Source organism: Scyliorhinus torazame, chromosome 4 (assembly GCF_047496885.1).
Source record: "Scyliorhinus torazame isolate Kashiwa2021f chromosome 4, sScyTor2.1, whole genome shotgun sequence".
Taxonomy (NCBI): domain Eukaryota; kingdom Metazoa; phylum Chordata; class Chondrichthyes; order Carcharhiniformes; family Scyliorhinidae; genus Scyliorhinus; species Scyliorhinus torazame.
This window is the reverse complement of record NC_092710.1, coordinates 82,884,795-82,905,039: the sequence shown is the minus strand read 5'-3', so window position 1 is coordinate 82,905,039 and position 20,245 is coordinate 82,884,795. Positions and strand designations below refer to the sequence as shown.

Below are 20,245 nucleotides of genomic sequence, written 5' to 3'. Positions count from 1 at the left end.
ATTAAAATTTGTCTTTTTTTTTTTTTAATACTTTTTTTTAAATTGCAAAGTTACTGTCAACTATCTGTTTCCTAGCACTAGATTTCTAATAGAAATGCGATAGCTAACTATAATACTCTCCGATCTCTGGCTTAGATATCCTCTAAATTATAATTAAGTTATTATGTTTAATTAGTTTCCAAATACTCAAATTTTAAAAAAAAATTTAGGTTAGAATCCCAACCAGAAACTCTGGCCACAGCTTTTCTGTGATGTCACTTCAGTTTCCCCCCCGACACACACAATTTGAAAAAAGGTATAAAAGTAAAAATCACTTACTTACCTTCTTACCTTCTGAGTGTCTGAGATGTTCTCAGGTTCTCTCGCTGACAGAGACTGCTCCTCCACCTCCGATCCACCTCCGGGTCCTTAAGGGGGAGGGGGAGCAGCCCCAAGTCGTGGTCCACATTGGCACTAACGACATAGGTAGGAAAGGGGACAAGGATGTCAGGCAGGCTTTCAGGGAGCTAGGATGGAAGCTCAGAACGAGAACAAACAGAGTTGTTATCACTGGGTTGTTGCCCGTGCCACGTGATAATGAGATGAGGAATAGGGAGAGAGAGCAATTAAACACGTGGCTACAGGGATGGTGCAGGCGGGAGGGATTCAGATTTCTGGATAACTGGGGCTCTTTCTGGGGAAGGTGGGACCTCTACAGACAGGATGGTCTACATCTGAACCCGAGGGGCACAAATATCCTGGGGGGGAGATTTGTTAGTGCTCTTTGGGGGGGTTTAAACTAATACAGCAGGGGCATGGGAACTTGGATTGTAGTTTTGGGTACGAGAGATTGAGAGTATAGAGGTCAGGAGCACAGATTTGACTTCGCAGGAGGGGGCCAGTGTTCAGGTAGGTGGTTTGAAGTGTGTCTACTTCAATGCCAGGAGTATACGAAATAAGGTAGGGGAACTGGCAGCATGGGTTGGTACCTGGGACTTCGATGTTGTGGCCATTTCGGAGACATGGATAGAGCAGGGACAGGAATGGATGTTGCAGGTTCCGGGGTTTAGGTGTTTTAGTAAGCTCAGAGAAGGAGGCAAAAGAGGGGGAGGTGTGGCGCTGCTAGTCAGAAACAGTATTACGGTGGCGGAGAGGATGCTAGATGGGGACTCTTCTTCCGAGGTAGTATGGGCTGAGGTTAGAAACAGGAAAGGAGAGGTCACCCTATTGGGAGTTTTCTATAGGCCTCCAAATAGTTCTAGGGATGTAGAGGAAAGGATGGCGAAGATGATTTTGGATAAGAGCGAAAGTAACAGGGTAGTTATTATGGGAGACTTTAACTTATTGACTGGAAAAGATATAGTTCGAGTACATTAGATGGGTGGTTTTTTTGTACAATGTGTGCAGGAGGGTTTCATGACACAATATGTTGACAGGCCAACAAGAGGAGAGGCCACGTTGGATTTGGTTTTGGGTAATGAACCTGGCCAGGTGTTGGATTTGGAGGTAGGTGAGCACTTTGGGGACAGTGACCACAATTCGGTGACGTTTACGTTAGTGATGGAAAGGGATAAGTATACCCCGCAGGGCAAGAGTTATAGCTGGGGGAAGGGCAATTATGATGCCATTAGACATGACTTGGTGGGGATAGGTTGGAGAAGTAGGCTGCAAGTGTTGGGCACACTGGATATGTGGAGCTTGTTTAAGGAACAGCTACTGCGTGTTCTTGATAAGTACGTACCGGTCAGGCAGGGAGGAAGGTGTCGAGCGAGGGAACCGTGGTTTACCAAAGAAGTGGAATCTCTTGTTAAGAGGAAGAAGGAGGCCTATGTGAAGATGAGGAGTGAAGTTTCAGTTGGGGCGCTTGATAGTTACAAGGTAGTGAGGAAGGATCTAAAGAGAGAGCTAAGACGAGCAAGGAGGGGACATGAGAGGTATTTGGCAGGTAGGATCAAGGAAAACCCAAAAGCTTTCTATAGGTATGTCAGGAATAAAATAATGACGAGGGTAAGAGTAGGGCCAGTCAAGGACAGGGATGGGAAGTTGTGTGTGGAGTCTGAAGAGATAGGCGAGATATTGAATGAATATTTTTCGTCAGTATTCACTCAGGAAAAAGATAATGTTGTGGAGGAGAATGCTGAGACCCAGGCTATTAGAATAGATGGCATTGAGGTACGTAGGGAAGAGGTGTTGGCAATTCTGGACAGGCTGAAAATAGATAAGTCCCCGGGGCCTGATGGGATTTATCCGAGGATTCTCTGGGAAGCCAGGGAAGAGATTGCTGGGCCTTTGGCTTTGATTTTTATGTCATCATTGGCTACAGGAATAGTGCCAGAGGACTGGAGGATAGCAAATGTGGTCCCTTTGTTCAAGAAGGGGAGTAGAGACAACCCCGGCAACTATAGACCGGTGAGCCTTCGTCTGTTGTGGGTAAAGTCTTGGAGGGGATTATAAGAGACAAGATTTATAATCATCTAGATAGGAATAATATGATCAGGGATAGTCAGCATGGCTTTGTGAAGGGTAGGTCATCCCTCACAAACCTTATTGAGTTCTTTGAGAAGGTGACTGAACAGGTAGACGAGGGTAGAGCAGTTGATGTGGTGTATATGGATTTCAGTAAAGCATTTGATAAGGTTCCCCACGGTAGGCTATTGCAGAAAATACGGAGGCTGGGGATTGAGGGTGATTTAGAGATGTGGATCAGAAATTGGCTGGCTGCAAGAAGACAGAGGGTGGTGGTTGATGTGAAATGTTCAGAATGGAGTTCAGTTACAAGTGGCGTCCCACAAGGATCTGTTCTGGGGCCGTTGCTGTTTGTCATTTTTATCAATGACCTAGAGGAGGACGCAGAAGGGTGGGTGAGTAAATTTGCAGACACTAAAGTCGGTGGTGTTGTCGACAGTGTGGAAGGAAGTAGCAGGTTACAGTGGGACATAGATAAGCTGCAGAGCTGGGCTGAGAGTTGGCAAATGGAGTTTAATGTAGAGAAGTGTGAGGTGATTCACTTTGGAAGGAATAACAGGAATGCGGAATATTTGGCTAATGGTAAAGTTCTTGGAAGTGTGGATGAGCAGAGGGATCTAGGTGTCCATGTACATAGATCCCTGAAAGTTGCCACCCAGGTTGATAGGGTTGTGAAGAAGGCCTATGGAGTGTTGGCCTTTATTGGTAGAGGGATTGAGTTCCGGAGTCATGAGGTCATATTGCAGCTGTACAAAACTCTGGTACGGCTGCATTGCGTACAGTTCTGGTCACCTCATTATAGGAAGGACGTGGAAGCTTTGGAGCGGGTGCAGAGGAGATTTACCAGGATGTCGCCTGGTATGGAGGGATAATTTTATGAGGAAAGGCTGATGGACTTGAGGTTGTTTTCGTTATAGAGAAGAAGGTTAAGAGGAGACTTAATAGAGGCATACAAAATGATCAGGGGGTTACGAGGGGACTTAGCTTTAAACTGAGGGGTAATAGATATAGGACAGAGGTCAGAGATAGGTTCTTTATGCAAAGAGTGGTGAGGCCGTGGAATGCCCTACCTGCAACAGTAGTGAACTCGCCAACATTGAGGGCATTTAAAAGTTTATTGGATAAGCATATGGATAATAATGGCATAGTGTAGGTTAGATGGCTTTTGTTTTTTGACTTCCCATGTCGGTGCAACATCGTGGGCCGAAGGGCCTGTACTGCGCTGTATCGTTCTATGTTCTATGTGATCCTTCACGCTTCGTGTTAGGATCACAAGGAGGGTGTGTAGCCACCTGGGTTGGCCAACTCCCGACGTAAAATGGAGAACAGCAAAGGCTGCAGGGAAATTCAGCCAACAGAGGCAGAAACTAGCAGGTGCAAGTTACTGTGTATTAAACTCTGCAAAAGCCCAGACAGCATCGATACAAGCAACCATCTGCATAATAATGTAGCAGCCATCTACATACTAAGGAGCGATCCCCGGGTACAATCAAAACATTTGGGATAAACAAAGCCAAGCCAGACTCCCCGGCACCAGCAGGAGCCAACACAAAAGAGGTTAATGGACACCTCAAGACCGCCCATCGATCAGGGAACCGCTCCAGTATTGGAGAAATCGAACCAAGCGATTGGAACGAAGTCCAATCACTTGGAACCAGGTACGGGGTCCGCCCCGAAAGGCGGGAAGCCCCTGGGGACTATAAAGTTAAGCCCCCAAGTTCAAATCGATCTTCTTAACCGGGTCACTCAGCAACGCGAACCAACCCTTGACAGTGACCGCTTCAGCTGCCGCCAAGATCCAGTAAGTCTTAAGTCAACGCTCGCTACGAGATAGGCGCTCCTCGCTACCAGTCCGTACCAACTTCGAATCCCGCAGGCTCAGAACCCGAACGAAAGGCCATTTGTTCCCCTGACCTGGTGGGCCAGTCCGAAGCTAAGTATAGGCCTGTTAGTCGTAGAAGTAGCTTAGAAGTAGAATTTGTGCATGAGTAGCGATTACTGTGTATAATAAATGTGCTTTGATTTGAATCTTACTAATTGGTGTATTGAGTTATTGATCATAACTTGGACTTGAACCTCGTGGTGGTATCAGAAAGATACCTGGCGACTCGAGAGCAAAGGTAATAAAACAGAGCAAATTGAACCAACCAAAAGTTAGCAACGCAGCGACGTGAGTTCACGTACACACACAGCGATCTGAGTGTGCACGCGCACAGTGCAACATGAGCTCACACACACACACAGCGATCTGAGTGTGCGCGCGCACAGTTCAACGTGAGTGCACACACACACAGACGTGAGCTCACGTACACACACAGCGATCTGAGTGTGCACGCGCACAGTGCAACATGAGCTCACACACACACACAGCGATCTGAGTGTGCGCACGCACAGTTCAACGTGAGTGCACACACACACAGACGTGAGCTCACGTACACACACAGCGATCTGAGTGTGCTCGCGCACAGTTCAACGTGAGTGCACACACACAGACGTGAGCTCACGTACACACACAGCGATCTGAGTGTGCGCGCACAGTGCAACGTGAGCTCACACACACACACAGCGATCTGAGTGTGCGCGCACAGTGCAACGTGAGCTCACACACACACAGCGATCTGAGTGCGCGCGCGCAATGCAACATGAGCTCGCACACACACAGCGATCTGAGTGTGCGCGCACAGTGCAACGTGACCGCACGCACACACAAAGCGACGTGAGCTCACGCACACACACAGCAATCTGAGTGCGCGCGCGCAGTGCAACGTGAGCGCACGCACACACAAAGCGACGTGAGCGCACACACAGAGTGATCTGAGTGTGCGCGCAGTGCAACGTGAGCTCACACACACACAGCGATCTGAGTGTGTGCGCACAGTGCAACGTGAGCTCACACACACACACAGCGATCTGAGTATGCGCGCGCACAGTGCAAGGTGAGCTCTCACACACACAGCGATCCGAGTGTGCGCGCACAGTGCTACGTGAGCACACATACACATAAGTGACAGGAGCGCACGAACACACAGCGATCTGAGTGTGCGCGCACAGTGCAACGTGAGCTCACACACACACAGCGATCTGAGTGTGCGCGCACAGTGCAACGTGAGCTCACACACACACAGCGATCTGAGTGTGCGCGCACAGTGCTACGTGAGCACACATACACACAAAGAGACGGGAGCGCACGAACACACAGCGATCTGAGTGTGCGCGCAGTGCAACGTGAGCTCACACACACACACAGCGATCTGAGTATGCGCGCGCACAGTGCAAGGTGAGCTCTCACACACACAGCGATCCGAGTGTGCGCGCACAGTGCTACGTGAGCACACATACACATAAGTGACGGGAGCGCACGAACACACAGCGATCTGAGTGTGCGCGCACAGTGCAACGTGAGCTCACACACACACAGCGATCTGAGTGTGCGCGCACAGTGCAACGTGAGCTCACACACACACAGCGATCTGAGTGTGCGCGCACAGTGCTACGTGAGCACACATACACACAAAGCGACGGGAGCGCACGAACACACAGCGATCTGAGTGTGCGCGCGCAGTGCAACGTGAGCTCACACACACACAGCGATCTGAGTGTGCGCGCGCAGTGCAACGTGAGAGCACGCACACACAAAGCGACGTGAGCTCACGCACACACACAGCGATCTGAGTGTGCGCGCGCAGTGCAACGTGAGCTCACACACACACAGCGACCTGAGTGTGCGCGCGCAGTGCAACGTGAGCGCACGCACACACAAAGCGACGTGAGCGCACACACAGAGTGATCTGAGTGTGCGCGCAGTGCAACGTGAGCTCACACACACACAGCGATCTGAGTGTGTGCGCACAGTGCAACGTGAGCTCACACACACACAGCGATCTGAGTATGCGCGCGCACAGTGCAAGGTGAGCTCTCACACACACAGCGATCCGAGTGTGTGCACAGTGCAACGTGAGCTCACACACACACAGCGATCTGAGTGTGCGCGCACAGTGCTACGTGAGCTCACACACACACAGCGATCTGAGTGTGTGCACAGTGCAACGTGAGCTCTCACACACACAGCGATCTGAGTGTGCGCGCACAGTGCTACGTGAGCACACATACACACAAAGCGACAGGAGCGCACGAACACACAGCGACATGAGCGCACACACGGCGATCTGAGTGCACACAGACACACAGAGCAACGTGAACACATACACAAACAGCTACATGAGCGCACACATACGCAAACAGAAACAATCTTCTTTATTGATCAAGTGATGAAAGTTCAAATGAGTTTGGTTGGTGACCGAGAGGAAGAGAGTAAATAGCAGCGGCTTGTTGCAATTGCTTGAGATACAATCAGACAATATGCTGCAACAGAATCTCAGCAACCATCCAACAGATTGTTCATGGCAAGGACTATTGCAGATTATTTATCAGTGTTGATTTCCAGGCATGTCCTGAAGTCCACACACAAAATTAGCTGGGAGAGCATGGTCTACAAAGAGAAAAAGACAGAGTAAAGGTTAGATACAGAGTAAAGCTCCCTCTACACTGTCCCCATCAAACACTCCCAGGACAGGTACAGCACGGGGTTAGATACAGAGTAAAGCTCCCTCTACACTGTCCCCATCAAACACTCCCAGGACAGGTACAGCACGGGGTTAGATACAGAGTAAAGCTCCCTCTACACTGTCCCCATCAAACACACCCAGGACAGGTACAGCTCAGGGTTAGACACAGAGTAAAGCTCCCTCTACACTGTTCCCATCAAACACACCCAGGACAGGTACAGCACGGTGTTAGATACAGAGTAAAGCTCCCTCTACACTGTCCCATCAAACACTCCCAGGACAGGTACCGCACGGGGTTAGATACAGAGTAAAGCTCCCTCTACACTGTCCCATCAAACACTCCCAGGACAGGTACAGCACGGGGTTAGATACAGAGTAAAGCTCCCTCTACACTGTCCCATCAAACACTCCCAGGACAGGTACAACACGGGGTTAGATACAGAGTAAAGCTCCCTCTACACTGTCCCCATCAAACACTCCCAGGACAGGTACAGCACGGGGTTAGATACAGAGTAAAGCTCCCTCTACACTGTCCCATCAAACACTCCCAGGACAGGTACAACACGGGGTTAGATACAGAGTAAAGTTCCCTCTACACTGTCCCATCAAACACTCCCAGGACAGGTACAGCACGGTATTAAATGCAGAGTAAAGCTCCATTTAAACTGTTCCATCAACACTCCCAGGACAGGTACAGCACAGGGTTAGATACAGAGTAAACCCCCCCTACACTGTCCCCATCAAACGCTCCCAGGACAGGTACAGCACGGGGTTAGATAGAGAGTAAATCTCCCTGTGCACTGTCCCCATCAAACACTCCCAGGACAGGTACAGCAAGGGGTTAGATACAGAGTAAAGCTCCCTGTACACTGTCCCCATCAAACACTCCCAGGGCAGGTCCAGCACGGAGTTAGATACAGAGTAAAGCTCCCTGTACACTGTCCCCAGCAAACACTCCCAGGACAGGTACAGCACGGGGTTAGATGAGTAAAGCTCCCTCAACACTGTCCCCATCAAACACTCCCAGGACAGGTCCAGCACGGAGTTAGATACAGAGTAAAGCTCCCTGTACACTGTCCCCATCAAACACTCCCAGGACAGGTACAGCACGGGGTTAGAAACAGCGTAATGCTCCCTCTACATTGTCCCCATCAAACACTCCCAGGACACGTACAGCACGGGGTTAGATACAGAGTAAAGCTCCCTCTACACTGTCCTCATCAAACACTCCCAGGACACCAGGACAGGTACAGCACGGGGTTAGATACAGGGTAAAGCTCCCTCTACACTGTTCCCATCAAACGCTCCCAGGACAGATACAACACGGGGTTACACACAGAGTAAAGCTCCTTCTACACTGTCCCCATCAAACACTCCCAGGACATGTACAGCACGGGGTTAGATCCAGAGTAACGCTCCCTCTACACTGTCCCCATCAAACACTCGCAGGACAGGTACAGCATTGGGTTAGATACAGAGTAAAGCTCCTTCTACACTGTCCCCATCAAACTCTCCCAGGTCAGGTACAGCACGGGGTTAGATACAGAGTAAAGCTCCCTCTACACTGTCCCCATCAAACTCAAGGACAGGGATGGGAAGTTGTGTGTGGAGTCTGAAGAGATAGGCGAGATACTAAATGAATATTTTTCGTCAGTATTCACTCAGGAAAAAGATAATGTTGTGGAGGAGAATGCTGAGACGCAGGCTATTAGAATAGATGGCATTGAGGTACGTAGGGAAGAGGTGTTGGCAATTCTGGACAGGCTGAAAATAGATAAGTCCCCGGGGCCTGATGGGATTTATCCGAGGATTCTCTGGGAAGCCAGGGAAGAGATTGCTGGGCCTTTGGCTTTGATTTTTATGTCATCATTGGCTACAGGAATAGTGCCAGAGGACTGGAGGATAGCAAATGTGGTCCCTTTGTTCAAGAAGGGGAGTAGAGACAACCCCGGCAACTATAGACCGGTGAGCCTTCGTCTGTTGTGGGTAAAGTCTTGGAGGGGATTATAAGAGACAAGATTTATAATCATCTAGATAGGAATAATATGATCAGGGATAGTCAGCATGGCTTTGTGAAGGGTAGGTCATGCCTCACAAACCTTATCGAGTTCTTTGAGAAGGTGACTGAACAGGTATATGAGGGTAGAGTAGTTGATGTGGTGTATATGGATTTCAGTAAAGCGTTGGATAAGGTTCCCCACGGTAGGCTATTGCAGAAAATACGGAGGCTGGGGATTGAGGGTGATTTAGAGATGTGGATCAGAAATTGGCTGGCTGCAAGAAGACAGAGGGTGGTGGTTGATTTGAAATGTTCAGAATGGAGTTCAGTTACAAGTGGCGTACCACAAGGATCTGTTCTGGGGCCGTTGCTGTTTGTCATTTTTATCAATGACCTAGAGGAGGACGCAGAAGGGTAGGTGAGTAAATTTGCAGACACGAAAGTCGGTGGTGTTGTCGACAGTGCGGAAGGATGTAGCAGGTTACAGTGGGACATAGATAAGCTGCAGAGCTGGGCTGAGAGGTGGCAAATGGAGTTTAATGTAGAGAAGTGTGAGGTGATTCACTTTGGAAGGAATAACAGGAATGCAGAATATTTGGCTAATGGTAAAGTTCTTGGAAGTGTGAATGAGCAGAGGGATCTAGGTGTCCATGTACATAGATCCCTGAAAGTTGCCACCCAGGTTGATAGGGTTGTGAAGAAGGCCGATGGAGTGTTGGCCTTTATTGGTAGAGGGATTGAGTTCCGGAGTCATGAGGTCATGTTGCAGCTGTACAAAACTCTGGTACGGACGCATTGCGTACAGTTCTGGTCACCGCATTATGGGAAGGACGTGGAAGCTTTGGAGCGGGTGCAGAGGAGATTTACCAGGATGTCGCCTGGTATGGAGGGATAATCTTATGAGGAAAGGCTGATGGACTTGAGGTTGTTTTCGTTATAGAGAAGAAGGTTAAGAGGAGACTTAATAGAGGCATACAAAATGATCAGGGGGTTAGATAGGGTGGACAGTGAGAGCCTTCCCCCGCGGATGGAAATGGCTAGCACGAGGGGACTTAGCTTTAAACTGAGGGGTAATAGATATAGGACAGAGGTCAGAGGTAGGTTCTTTATGCAAAGAGTGGTGAGGCCGTGGAATGCCCTACCTGCAACAGTAGTGAACTCGCCAACATTGAGGGCATTTAAAAGTTTATTGGATAAGCATATGGATGATAATGGCATAGTGTAGGTTAGATGGCTTTTGTTTTTTGACTTCCCATGTCGGTGCAACATCGTGGGCCGAAGGGCCTGTACTGCGCTGTATCGTTCTATGTTCTATGTGATCCTTCACGCTTCGTGTTAGGATCACAAGGAGGGTGTGTTGCCACCTGGGTTGGCCAACTCCCGACGTAAAATGGAGAACAGCAAAGGCTGCAGGGAAATTCAGCCAACAGAGGCAAAACCGAGCAGGTGCAAGTTACTGTGTATTAAACTCTGCAAAAGCCCAGACAGCATTGATACAAGCAGCCATCTGCATAGTAATGTAGCAGCCATCTACATACTAAGGAGCGATCCCCGGGTACAATCGAAGCATTTGGGATAAACAAAGCCAAGCCAGACTCCCCGGCACCAGCAGGAGCCAACACAAAAGAGGTTAACGGACACCTGAAGACCACCCATCGATCAGGGAACCGCTCCAGTATTGGAGAAATCGAACCAAGCTCACGTACACACACAGCGATCTGAGTGGGCGCGCAGTTCAAGTGAGTGCACACACACAGACGTGAGCTCACGTACACACACAGCGATCTGAGTGTGCGCGCACAGTGCAACGTGAGCTCACGTACACACACAGCGATCTGAGTGTGCGCGCGCAGTGCAACGTGAGCTCACACACACACAGCGATCTGAGTGTGCGCGCGCAATGCAACATGAGCTCGCACACACACAGCGATCTGAGTGTGCGCGCACAGTGCAACGTGAGCTCACACACACACAGCGATCTGAGTGTGCGCGCGCAATGCAACATGAGCTCGCACACACAGTGCAACGTGAGCGCACGCACACACAAAGCGACGTGAGCTCACGCACACACACAGCAATCTGAGTGTGCGCGCGCAGTGCAACGTGAGCGCACGCACACACAAAGCGACGTGAGCGCACACACAGTGATCTGAGTGTGCGCGCAGTGCAACGTGAGCTCACACACACACAGCGATCTGAGTGTGCGCGCGCAATGCAACATGAGCTCGCACACACACAGCGATCTGAGTGTGCGCGCACAGTGCAACGTGAGCTCACACACACACAGCGATCTGAGTGTGCGCGCGCAATGCAACATGAGCTCGCACACACAGTGCAACGTGAGCGCACGCACACACAAAGCGACGTGAGCTCACGCACACACACAGCAATCTGAGTGTGCGCGCGCAGTGCAACGTGAGCGCACGCACACACAAAGCGACGTGAGCTCACGCACACACACAGCGATCTGAGTGTGCACGCGCAGTGCAACGTGAGCGCACACACACACAAAGCGACGTGAGCGCACACACAGTGATCTGAGTGTGCGCGCAGTGCAACGTCAGCTCACACACACACAGCGATCTGAGTGTGCGCGCGCAGTGCAACGTGAGCTCACACACACACAGCGATCTGAGTGTGCGCGCACAGTGCAACGTGAGCTCACACACACACACAGCGATCTGAGTATGCGCGCGCACAGTGCAAGGTGAGCTCTCACACACACAGCGATCTGAGTGTGCGCGCAGTGCAACGTGAGCTCACACACACACAGCGATCTGAGTGTGCGCGCACAGTGCAACGTGAGCTCACACACACACAGCGATCTGAGTGTGCGCGCACAGTGCAACGTGAGCTCACACACACACAAAGCGACGGGAGCGCACGAACACACAGCGATCTGAGTGTGCGCGCACAGTGCAACGTGAGCGCACGCACACACAAAGCGACGTGAGCTCACGCACACACACAGCGATCTGAGTGTGCGCGCGCAGTGCAACGTGAGCGCACGCACCCACAAAGCGACGTGAGCTCACGCACACACACAGCGATCTGAGTGTGCGCGCGCAGTGCAACGTGAGCGCACGCACACACAAAGCGACGTGAGCGCACACAGAGTGATCTGAGTGTGCGCGCAGTGCAACGTGAGCTCACACACACCCAGCGATCTGAGTGTGCGCGCACAGTGCTACATGAGCTCACACACACACAGCGATCTGAGTGTGCGCGCACAGTGCAACGTGAGCTCACACACACACAGCGATCTGAGTGTGCGCGCACAGTGCAACGTGAGCTCACACACAGCGATCTGAGTGTGCGCGCACAGTGCAACGTGAGCGCACGCACACACAAAGCGACGTGAGCTCACGCACACACACAACGATCTGAGTGTGCGCGCGCAGTGCAACGTGAGCGCACGCACACACAAAGCGACGTGAGCGCACACACAGAGTGATCTGAGTGTGCGCGCAGTGCAACGTGAGCTCACACACACACAGCGATCTGAGTGTGCGCACAGTGCTACGTGAGCTCACACACACACAGCGATCTGAGTGTGTGCGCACAGTGCAACGTGAGCTCTCACACACACAGCGATCTGAGTGTGCGCGCACAGTGCTACCTGAGCACACATACACACAAAGCGACAGGAGCGCACGAACACACAGCGACATGAGCGCACACACGGCGATCTGAGTGCACACAGACACACAGAGCAACGTGAACACATACACAAACAGCTACATGAGCGCACACATACGCAAACAGAAACAATCTTCTTTATTGATCAAGTGATGAAAGTTCAAATGAGTTTGGTTGGTGACCGAGAGGAAGAGAGTAAATAGCAGCGGCTTGTTGCAATTGCTTGAGATACAATCAGACAATATGCTGCAACAGAATCTCAGCAACCATCCAACAGATTGTTCATGGCAAGGACTATTGCAGATTATTTATCAGTGTTGATTTCCAGGCATGTCCTGAAGTCCACACACCAAATTAGCTGGGAGAGCATGGTCTACTAAGAGAAAAAGACAGAGTAAAGGTTAGATACAGAGTAAAGCTCCCTCTACACTGTCCCCATCAAACACTCCCAGGAGAAGTACAGCACGGGGTTAGATACAGAGTAAAGCTCCCTCTACACTGTCCCATCAAACACTCCCAGGACAGGTACAACACGGGGTTAGATACAGAGTAAAGATCCCTCTACACTGTCCCCATCAAACACTCCCAGGACAGGTACAGCACGGGGTTAGATACAGAGTAAATCTCCCTCTACACTGTCCCCATCAAACACTCCCAGGACAGGTACAGACGGTGTTAGATACAGAGTAAAGCTCCCTCTACACTGTCCCATCAAACACTCCCAGGACAGGTACCGCACGGGGTTAGATACAGAGTAAAGCTCCCTCTACACTGTCCCATCAAACACTCCCAGGACAGGTACAGCACAGGGTTAGATACAGAGTAAAGCTCCCTCTACACTGTCCCCATCAAACACTCCCAGGACAGGTACAACACGGGGTTAGATACAGAGTAAAGCTCCCTCTACACTGTCCCCATCAAACACTCCCAGGACAGGTACAGCACGGGGTTAGATACAGAGTAAAGCTCCCTCTACACTGTCCCATCAAACACTCCCAGGACAGGTACAGCACGGGGTTAGATACAGAGTAAAGCCCCCTCTACACTGTCCCCATCAAACACTCCCAGGACAGGTACAGCACGGGGTTAGATACAGAGTAAAGCTCCCTTTACACTGTCCCCATCAAGCACTCCCAGGACAGGTACAGCACGGGGTTAGTTACAGAGTAAAGCTCCCTCTACACTGTCCCCATCAAACACTCCCAGGACAGGTACAGCACGGGGTTAGATACAGACTAAATCTCCGTCCACACTGTCCCCATCAAACACTCCCAGGACAGGTACAGCACAGGGTTAGATACAAAGTAAAGCTCCCTGTACACTGTCCCCATCAAACACTCCCAGGTCAGGTGCAGCACAGGGTTAGATACAGAGTAAAGCTCCCTGTAAACTGTCCCCATCAAACACTCCCAGGACAGGTACAGCACGGGGTTAGATACAGAGTAAAGCTCCCTGTACACTGTCCCCATCAAACACTCCCAGGACAGGTACAGCACGAGGTTAAATACAGGGTAAAGCTCCCTCTATACTGTCCCCATCAAACACTCCCAGGAGTTGTACAGCACGGGGTTAGATACAGGGTAAAGCTCCCTCTACACTGTCCCAATCAAACACTCCCAGGATAGGTACCGCACAGTGTTAGATAAGAGGAAATCTCCCTCTACACTGTCCCCATCAAACATTCCCAGGGCAGGTACAGCACAGGGTTAGATACAAAGTAAAGCTCCCTCTACACTGTCCCCGTCAAACACTCCCAGGACAGGTACAACACGGTATTAAATGCAGAGTAAAGCTCCATTTAAACTGTTCCATCAACACTCCCAGGACAGGTACAGCACGGGGTTAGATACAGAGTAAAGTTCCCTCTACACTGTCCAATCAAACACTCCCAGGACAGGTACAACACGGGGATAGATACAGAGTAAAGCTCCCTCTACACTGTGCCCATCAAACATTCCCAGGGCAGGTACAGCACAGGGTTAGATACAAAGTAAAGCTCCCTCTACACTGTCCCCGTCAAACACTCCCAGGACAGGTACAACACAGGGTTAGATACAGAGTAAATCTCCCTCTACACTGTCCCTCTCAAACACTCCCAGGACAGATACAGCACGAGGTTAGACACAGAGTAAAGCTCCCTCTACACTGTCCCCATCAAACACTCCCAGGACAGGTACAGACGGTGTTAGATACAGAGTAAAGCTCCCTCTACACTGTCCCATCAAACACTCCCAGGACAGGTACCGCACGGGGTTAGATACAGAGTAAAGCTCCCTCTACACTGTCCCATCAAACACTCCCAGGACAGGTACAGCACGGGGTTAGATACATAGTAAAGCTCCCTCTACACTGTCCCCATCAAACACTCCCAGGACAGGTACAACACGGGGTTAGATACAGAGTAAAGCTCCCTCTACACTGTCCCCATCAAACACTCCCAGGACAGGTACAGCACGGGGTTAGATACAGAGTAAAGCTGCCTCTACACTGTCCCATCAAACACTCCCAGGACAGGTACAGCACGGGGTTAGATACAGAGTAAAGCCCCCTCTACCCTGTCCCCATCAAACACTCCCAGGACAGGTACAACACGGGGTTAGATACAGAGTAAAGCTCCCTCTACACTGTCCCCATCAAACACTCCCAGGACAGGTACAGCACGGGGTTAGATACAGAGTAAAGCTCCCTCTACACTGTCCCCATCAAACACTCCCAGGAGAGGTACACCACGGGGATAGATACAGAGTAATGCTCCCTCTACACTGTCCCCATCAAACATTCCCAGGACAGGTACAGCACGGGGTTAGATATAGAGTAAAGTTCCCTCTACACTGTCCCCATCAAACACTCCCAGGACAGGTACAGCACGGTATTAAATGCAGAGTAAAGCTCCATTTAAACTGTTCCATCAACACTCCCAGGACAGGTACAGCACGGGGTTAGATACAGAGTAAAGTTCCCTCTACACTGTCCCATCAAACACTCCCAGGACAGGTACAACACGGGGATAGATACAGAGTAAAGCTCCCTCTACACTGTGCCCATCAAACATTCCCAGGACAGGTACAGCACGGGGTTAGATACAGAGTAAAGTTCCCTCTACACTGTCCCATCAAACACTCCCAGGACAGGTACAGCACGGGGTTAGATACAGAGTAAACCCCCCCTACACTGTCCCCATCTAACACTCCCAGGACAGGTACAGCACGGGGTTAGATACAGAGTAAATCTCCCTGTACACTGTCCCCATCAAACACTCCCAGGACAGGTACAGCAAGGGGTTAGATACAGAGTAAAGCTCCCTCTACACTGCCCCCATCAAACACTCCGAGGACAGGAACAGCACGGGGTTAGATACAGAGTAAAGCTCCCTGTACACTGTCCCCATCAAACACTCCCAGGACAGGTACAGCACGAGGTTAAATACAGGGTAAAGCTCCCTCTATACTGTCCCCATCAAACACTCCCAGGAGTTGTACAGCACGGGGTTAGATACAGGGTAAAGCTCCCTCTACACTGTCCCAATCAAACACTCCCAGGATAGGTACCGCACAGGGTTAGATAAGAGGAAATCTCCCTCTACATTGTCCCCATCAAACACTCCCAGGGCAGGTACAGCACAGGGTTAGATACAAAGTAAAGCACCCTCTACACTGTCCCTGTCAAACACTCCCAGGACAGGTACAACACAGGGTTAGATACAGAGTAAATCTCCCTCTACACTGTCCCTCTCAAACACTCCCAGGACAGATACAGCACGAGGTTAGACACAGAGTAAAGCTCCCTCTACACTGTCCCCATCAAACACTCCCAGGACAGGTACAGCACGGGGTTAGATACAGAGTAAATCTCCCGGTGCACTGTCCCCATCAAACACTCCCAGGACAGGTACAGCACGGGGTTAGATACAGAGTAAAGCTCCCACTGCACTGTCCCCATCAATCACTCCCAGGACAGGTACAGCACGGGGTTAGATACAGAGTAAAGCTCCCTCTACACTGTCCCCATCAAACACTCCCAGGACAGGTACAGCACGGGGTTAGATACAGTGTAAAGCTCCCCCTATACTGTCCCCATCAAACACTCCCAGGACAGGTACAGCACGGGGTTAGATACAGAGTAAAGCTCCCTCAACACTGTCCCCATCAAACACTCCCAGGACAGGTACAGCACGGGGTTAGATACAGAGTAAAGCTCCCTCTACACTGTCCCCATCAAACACTCCCAGGACAGGTACAGCACGGGGTTAGAAACAGAGTAATGCTCCCTCTACATTGTCCCCATCAAACACTCCCAGGACAGATACAGCACGGGGTTACACACAGAGTAAAGCTCCTTCTACACTGTCCCCATCAAACACTCCCAGGACATGTACAGCACGGGGTTAGATCCAGAGTAAAGCTCCCTCTACACTGTCCCCATCAAACACTCCCAGGTCAGGTACAGCACGGGGTTAGATACAGAGTAAAGCTCCCTCTACACTGTCCCCATCAAACTCAAGGACAGGGATGGGAAGTTGTGTGTGGAGTCTGAAGAGATAGGCGAGATACTAAATGAATATTTTTCATCAGTATTCACTCAGGAAAAAGATAATGTTGTGGAGGAGAATGCTGAGACCCAGGCTATTAGAATAGATGGCATTGAGGTACGAAGGGAAGAGGTGTTGGCAATTCTGGACAGGCTGAAAATAGATAAGTCCCCGGGGCCTGATGGGATTTATCCTAGGATTCTCTGGGAAGCCAGGGAAGAGATTGCTGGGCCTTTGGCTTTGATTTTTATGACATCATTGGCTACAGGAATAGTGCCAGAGGACTGGAGGATAGCAAACGTGGTCCCTTTGTTCAAGAAGGGGAGTAGAGACAATCCCGCAACTATAGACCGGTGAGCCTTCGTCTGTTGTGGGTAAAGTCTTGGAGGGGATTATAAGAGACAAGATTTATAATCATCTAGATAGGAATAATATGATTAGGGATAGTCAGCATGGCTTTGTGAAGGGTCGGTCATGCCTCACAAACCTTATCGAGTTCTTTGAGAAGGTGACTGAACAGGTAGACGAGGGTAGAGCAGTTGATGTGGTGTATATGGATTTCAGTAAAGCTGATGCTTTAGTGATTTAGTGATTGAGGGTGATTTAGAGATGTGGATCAGAAATTACATAGATTAATAGATTAACATAGAATTTACAGTGCAGAAGGAGGCCGTTCGACCCATCGAGTCTGCACCGGCTCTTGGAAAGAGCCCCCTACCCAAGGTCAACACCTCCACCCTATCCCCATAACCCAGTAACCCCACCCAACACTAAGGGCAATTTTGGACACTAAGGGCAATTTATCATGGCCAATCCACCTAACCTGCACATCTTTGGACTGTGGAAGGAAACCGAGCACCCGGAGGAAACCCACGCAGACACGGGGAGAACGTGTAGACTCCGCACAGACAGTGACCCAAGCCGGGAATCGAACCTGGGACCCTGGAGCTGTGAAGCAATTGTGCTAACCACTATGCTACCGTGCTGCCCTATTGGCTAGCTGAAAGAAGGCAGACAGTGGTGGTTGATGGGAAATGTTCAGAATGGAGTTCAGTTACAAGTGGCGTACCACAAGGATCTGTTCTGGGGCCGTTGCTGTTTGTCATTTTTATCAATGACCTAGCGGAGGGCGCAGAAGGGTGGGTAAATTTGCAGACGACACTAAAGTCGGTGGTGTTGTCGACAGTGCGGAAGGATGTAGCAGGTTACAGTGGGACATAGATAAGCTGCAGAGCTGGGCTGAGAGGTGGCAAATGGAGTTTAATGAAGAGGTGATTCACTTTGGAAGGAATAACAGGAATGCGGAATATTTGGCTAATGGTAAAGTTCTTGGAAGTGTGGATGAGCAGAGGGATCTAGGTGTCCATGTACATAGATCCCTGAAAGTTGCCACCCAGGTTGATAGGGTTGTGAAGAAGGCCTATGGAGTGTTGGCCTTTATTGGTAGAGGGATTGAGTTCCGGAGTCAGGAGGTCACGTTGCACCTGTACAGAACTCTGGTACGGCCGCATTTGGAGTATTGCGCACAGTTCTGGTCACCGCATTATAGGAAGGACGTGGAAGCTTTGGAGCGGGTGCAGAGATTTACCAGGATGTTGCCTGGTATGGAGGGAAAATATGAGGAAAGGCTGATGGACTTGAGGTTTGTTTCGTTAGAGAGAAGGTTAAGAGGAGACTTAATAGAGGCATACAAAATGATCAGGGTGTTAGATAGGGTGGATAGTGAGAGCCTTCTCCCGCGGATGGAAATGGCTAGCACGAGGGGACACAGCTTTAAACTGAGGGGTAATAGATATAGGACAGAGGTCAGAGGTAGGTTCTTTTTACGCAAAGAGTGGTGAGGCCGTGGAATGTCCTAACTGCAACAGTAGTGAACTCGCCAACATTGAGGGCATTTAAAAGTTTATTGGATAAGCATATGGATGATAATGGCATAGTGTAGGTTAGATGGCTTTTGTTTTTTGACTTCCCATGTCGGTGCAACATCGTGGGCCGAAGGGCCTGTACTGCGCTGTATCGTTCTATGTGATCCTTCACGCTTCGTGTTAGGATCACAAGGAGGGTGTGTAGCCACCTGGGTTGGCCAACTCCCGACGTAAAATGGAGAACAGCAAAGGCTGCGGGGAAATTCAGCCAACAGAGGCAGAAACTAGCAGGTGCAAGTTACTGTGTATTAAACTCTGCAAAAGCCCAGACAGCATCGATACAAGCAGCCATCTGCATAATAATGTAGCAGCCATCCACATACTAAGGAGCGATCCCCGGGTACAATCGAAACATTTGGGATAAACAAAGCCAAGCCAGACTCCCCGGCACCAGCAGGAGCCAACACAAAAGAGGTTAATGGACACCTCAAGACCGCCCATCGATCAGGGAACCGCTCCAGTATTGGAGAAATCGAACCAAGCGATTGGAACGAAGTCCAATCACTTGGAACCAGGTACAGGGTTCGCTACGAGATAGGTGCTCCTAGCTACCAGTCCGTACCAACTTCGAATCCCGCAGGCTCAGAACCCAAACGAAAGGCCATTTGTTTCCCTGACCTGGTGGGCCAGTCCGAAGCTAAGTATAGGCCTGTTAGTTGTAGAAGTAGCTTAGAAGTAGAATTTGTGCATGAGTAGTGATTACTGTGTATAATAAATGTGCTTTGATTTGAATCTTACTAATTGGTGTATTGAGTTATTGATCATTACTCGGACTTGAACCTCGTGGCGGTATCAGAAAGATACCTGGCGACTCGAGAGCAAAGGTTATAAAACAGAGCAAATTGAACCAACCAAAAGTTAGCAACGCAGCGACGTGAGCTCACGCACACACACAGCGAACTGAGTGTGCGCGCGCACAGTGCAACGTGAGCGCACAGAAAGCGACGGGAGCTCACGCACACACAGCGATCTGAGTGTGCGCGTGCACAGTGCAACGTGAGTGCACACAAACACAAAGCGACGTGAGCTCACGCACACACACAGCGATCTGAGTGTGCGCGCGCACAGTGCAACGTGAGCGCACACACAGCGACGTGAGCTCACGCACACACACAGCGAACTGAGTGTGCGCGCGCACAGTGCA

At 50.2% G+C, this 20,245-nt stretch overlaps 1 long non-coding RNA gene across 1 annotated transcript; it reads right to left on the bottom strand.

Moving 5' to 3' along the window:
- Window positions 1-6,680: 6,680 nt before the first annotated feature.
- Window positions 6,681-13,019, bottom strand: LOC140411614 (uncharacterized). Its single transcript, XR_011940898.1, has 2 exons — window positions 12,767-13,019; window positions 6,681-6,934 (listed from the first exon to the last, which is right to left on the bottom strand). It is a non-coding gene; the product is annotated as an uncharacterized lncRNA (long non-coding RNA).
- Between the last annotated feature and the right edge of the window lie 7,226 nt (window positions 13,020-20,245).